Source organism: Pteropus alecto, unplaced genomic scaffold, assembly GCF_000325575.1.
Source record: "Pteropus alecto unplaced genomic scaffold, ASM32557v1 scaffold88, whole genome shotgun sequence".
NCBI classification, from domain to species: Eukaryota; Metazoa; Chordata; class Mammalia; order Chiroptera; family Pteropodidae; genus Pteropus; species Pteropus alecto.
In genome coordinates, this window is record NW_006494611.1 from 12,421,478 (window position 1) to 12,426,836 (window position 5,359).

The 5,359-nt window shown below is 39.9% G+C and overlaps 1 pseudogene; it reads left to right on the top strand.

Moving 5' to 3' along the window:
- Positions 1-1,502: 1,502 nt before the first annotated feature.
- LOC112474132 lies at positions 1,503-1,621 on the top strand (annotated as a pseudogene).
- The last annotated feature ends 3,738 nt before the right edge of the window (positions 1,622-5,359 follow it).

The following is a 5,359-nucleotide window of genomic DNA, read 5'->3' on the forward strand; positions in this document are numbered from 1 at the left end:
TTACTAAATCTAAATCTTTTGGTCCTGAAATCCAGATGATTCTTATGCACTCTGTTCTTTGAGAACCTGATATTAAGTAGTGTTTTCAAGCTTTTTTAACAGTGACCTAGAGTTAGAAATTAGCTTAATAAAACAATATTTATCCCTATTAAGGCAATGTGCTCATATATTCAATTTGAATTTTTTATTCAATTTGCTATGACCCAATAAGTTGATTTCATGACCTACTAATTCTGATTTAGAAGATTGGATTAAATGACTTTTGATGTTTCAACATTAAGACTACAACTAGGAAGAACTGAACAATATAAAATAAACAATTTTATCCTTTATTCTCTCCCCTCAGATTGCAGCCAATATAAATATCAAAATTCATAGATGCAATACAGATGACATATTTGGGCTTTACTCTCATCTCTGCCACTAACTAGCTGTGTGCCTTTGAACAATCAAAATCTTTGGGCTTCAGTTTTCATCATCTAAAATGAAGTTAATACTTTCCTTTTATATTTTATAAAATTTCTCAAATGAGATTAAAACTATGAGGAAGCTCTGTGAATTCTAAATGCATACATTAGTTTAAGATTATGTCCTTTTATACAAACTGTACTTGAAAATATTTTACTTCAAGGTACCTCTCTTACAACACCGCTTGCCTTCTGGTCATAACTTCCACTCTCCTTGATCCCTAATAGATGACCTTTAGAGAATAAGGCACTGCAGAAATCATGTGAATGTTTATGCAAATGTTTGGTTGTTGCTTTTACATTATATCTTAGTTGCTTTCATGCAAGAGAAAATGTCCTAAAAAAACACTGCTGGGAGGACAATCTAGATCTTTGGGCTCTGAACTACGTTCTTTGGCCTTATAACCAAATTCCACTTGCTCTAATAAAGAAATGCATAGACACTCCAGATAGGAGCCAGCCTTCTAATACACTGACCACACACAGTCATCGTAGGCACCTACCAGATGCCAGGTAGTTGAGCTCTATTTGCATCCCAAAAAGCAGTAGCTCTCACCCAGCTTCACCTTTGAAAATTCCCTACCACAACTCACTCACAGATCCACCCTGTCCACTGTTCCACAGGTGATGACTAGCTACCTAATGTTCTCTCAAGAGACTCAAGTTATTAACAGCAAAAAGGCTGGGTGGTGTCCAGTCCAGTAGGCTTGAACAGGTTCATCTCTGGTCCTTCCCTTGTCTTCATATTCAATGAGCAAATCTCATCCCCACTTGGGTTTTCATTTTCACATACCCTGCAAACAGAAAGTCCCAAAATTACTCTATACATTTGCTTAAAATGTGGCATCATCTTATCTCTTCTCAGTCTCCAGTCAAAAAATATTCAACAATGTTTTCCTACAAAATAAATCTAAAGTTAAGTATTAAAGGCATATATATACATATGCTTGCATCTATGTACATATAGTCAATATATTATTTTACAACTTTTAGTATGCTTGATATGTCAATATATATTTTAAGAAGCTTCTGTAAGTCTGCGGCCATGCTACCCTGAACGAGCCCGATCCCGTCTGATCTTGTAAGCTAAGCAGGGTCGGGCCTGGTTAGTGCTTGCATGGGAGACCACCTAGGAAGACCAGGTGCTGTAGGCATAAAAAATAAGGGATTGTAAGCTGACAAGTTTCTTGCAATCTGTGAGGTCAACCAAGGGTTGCCTCGCCTAAAAAATAAATAAGTAAATAAAAGCTTCTGTAACATTACTGTTACTCCCACTCAAGATTAATGTGAAACCATTACATTAGTTAATTTTGGATGGCATAGCCAATGAAATGAGAAAATAACTGTATTTGGGAAAGAAAGAGGCAAAATTATCATTATTTTGTTGTTGATCTGATTGTATACCTGAAAACCTAAAGAAATCAACTGAATTTTATTAAAATGAATTCTAGTTCTAGTCAAGATAGCCGAGTAGGTAAATGCTGTGCTTGTCTCCTCTCATGATCACATTAAAGTTACAACTAAACCAGCAGTCCCCAAAGGACTGGTACTTCTATGAGAATCTAATGCCTGATGATCTAGGATGGAGCTGAGGCAGTGATGTTAGCGCTGGAGAGTGGCTGCAAATACAGATGAAGCTTTGCTAGCTCACCAGCCACTGACCTCCTGCTGTGTGGCCCAGTTCCTAACAGGCCATGGACTGGTACCAGTTCATGGCCCAGGGGTTGGGGACCCCTGAACTAAACTACAGAACAACCATCATTTAGAATAACCTAAAGTCTAGCTCAACAGAAGTTATATAACTAAAGATACACAGAAGAAGCCACACTGACCCTGGTAAGAAAGGCGGAGACATGGAATGAGCTGGTTGCACACCCATGTGTGGCGGTTAAAAATCAGGAGGGATATCTTGGACTGCGGAGGTCTCCCCTGAGGAGCAAGGGGTCCCAGTCTCATACCAGGCTCCCTAGCCCAGGACTCCAGTGGAGGGAAGAGAAGTCTGCATAACTTCTGGCTGCGAAAACCAGCAGAGATTGTGACTATATGAGATGGAGGGTGACTGGAGTCCCAAGGATTCCTCTTAAAGGGCCAGCACACGGACTGACTTACTGATGAACTTACTCGCTCTGAGCTCCAGCACTGGGGCAGCAGCTTAAAAGGTGCAAGGGACATAACAGGGAGGAAATAATAGTTTGGCTTCAGGGTGAGGGCTGGAGGGGCAGCTTTCTCCTAGACAGAAGTGCTAGTAGTCACCACTGTTCCTTTGTTGAGCCCGTCCTAACCAGTGTGCAGACGCAGGCAGGCACCATATCTGAGTCTTTATCAACCTGGCTAACACGTTCACCCCGCCCTCATGATTCCCTGAGGCCCCGCCCCACCCAACATGTGAGGCCAACCAAGCCACTTCCAGTGGCTTTTCCATACAAAGCCTATCATGGCTCATGCTGTGGACATTCCTAAAGTTTCTCAAAAATTCACAAACCCCAAACAGCATCTGGCCTCTGTGTGCCTTGTACCTCTTGATGAGCAACCCTAAGCCCAGCACTAGCGGCAGCTGGCTTCGGTTCACAGCATAGGCACACCCAAGCCCAGCACAAGTGGCATCCATCTGCAAATCGCTTTGTAGCTCATACTAAGTGGCCCCAGGCAGGATATAGGCAACAGTTGACCTTGGCCTGCAACAGAGTCCCATTCAAGAGGCCTCAGAACCAACACACCTGGTGGCCACCTTTATCTCACACAATAGCACCATCCATCTCCACAAAAGACACACCCAAAGGGCAGACTGGGTAGGCACCAGAGCCCTGCTAAAGCAAATCCTGCTCTATAAGATCAGCCCCTGCACAACAGCTTCTCCACTATAGTCACGGCTAATCCTCACAACCAACTAGCCCATGGATCAATCCCTCTCATTAAAATGCAAATAGCAACCAAAGGTTCAACTATAACAGGAGAGCATGCACGCCCCACACAGGGGCACACCTGGAGCACCTAGTTCAGGTGACCAGGGAGACTGAGTCACTAGGCTCTACAGGACATCTTCTAAATAAGGCCACTCTACTACTAAGACCAGGAGACATAGCAGCCTTACATAATACATAGAAATAAACACAGGGAGACAGCCAAAGTGGGGAGACAAAAAAATATGTTCCAAATGAACAGAATAAAGTTCTGGAAAAATAAATAAAATGGAGACAAAATATACCAGATGCAGAGTTCAAAACACTGGTTATATGTATGCTCAATGATCTCAGTGAGAACTTCGACAAAGAGATAGGAAACATACAACTGGAGATAGAAAACCTAAAAAGGAACCAGTCAAAACTGAAGAATGCATTAACTGAAATGAAGAATACATTAGAGGGAATCAACAGTAGATTAAATGAAGCAGAGAATCAAATCAGCAATTTGGAAGAGAAGATAGAAGAAAATGCTCAATCAGAACAGCAATAAGAAAAAAGAAACCAAAAAGTGAGGATAGATTAAGGGGCCTCTGGGACAACATCAAACTTACTAATGTTCACATCCTAGGAGTACTGGAAGAAGAGAGAGCAAGGAATTGAAAACCGATTTGAAGAAATAATGACAGAAAACTTCCCTAACCTGGTGAACAAAATAGACATACAAGCCCAGGAAGCACAGACAGTCCCAAACAAGATGAGCCCAAAGAGGCCCACACCAAGAAACATAGTTAAAATGTCAAAGACAAAGAGAGAATCTTAAAAGCAGCAAGAGAAAAGCAGTTAGTTACCTACAAGAGAATTCCCGTAAGACTCAGCTGATTACTCAACAGAAACTTTGTAGGCCAGAAGGGATTAGCATGAAATATTCAAAGTGATGAAAAGCAAGAACCTGCAACCAAGACTACTCTACCCAACAAAGCTATCATGTAGAATCAAAGGACAGATAAAGAGCTTCTCAGACAAGAAAGAGCTAAAGGAGGTCATCATCATCAAAACAGTATAAGAAATGTTAAATGGACTTCTTCAAGAAGAAGAAAAAAAGATAAAAAATATGAGTAATAAAATGGCAATAATTACATATCTATTAATTACATATACTTTAAATGTAAATAGATTAAATGCTCCAGAAGGTATCTGAATGGATAAGAAAACAAGACCTTTACATATACTGTCTACAAGAGACTCGCTTCAGATCAAAAGATGCATACGGACTAAGAGTAAAAGGATGGAAAAAGATATTTCATGAAAATGGAAACAAACAAAAAGCTGGGATACCAATACTTATACTAGACAAAATAGGCTTTAAAACAAAGGTTATAACAAGAAAACAAGAAGGCCCCAGTAATCTCACTTCTGGGTATTTACTCAAAAAACCCAAAACACTACTTCAAAGGGACATGTGCATTCATTTGTTCACTTCAGTATATTTGCAATAGCCAAGATATGAAGGCAACCTGGGTGTCCATCAATGGATGAATAGATAAAGAATAAGTAGTACATACATGCAATGGAATATCAGCCATAAAAAAGAACAAAATCTTGCCATCTGCAACGACATGGATGAACCTAGAGGGTATTGTTCTGAGTGGAGTAAATCAGACAGAGAAAGACAAACGTCATATGATTTCACTTATGTGTGGAATCTAGAGAATAGGATAAACAAACAAAATGAAATCATAGATACAGAGAGCATTTTGATAGCTTTGGATTTGGGTAAGGAGTTGAGGGGATAGGTGAAGGGGAGAGGAGATTAGGAGGTATAAATCGGTAGTAACAAAATAGTCATGTAGATGTAGAGTATGTACAGCATGGGGAATATAGTCAGTAGTATGGAAATAACTATATATGGTGTCAGATGGGTACTGGATTTATCAGAGTAATTATTTCTTAAGTTATATAAATGCCTAATCACTGTGTTATATACTGAAA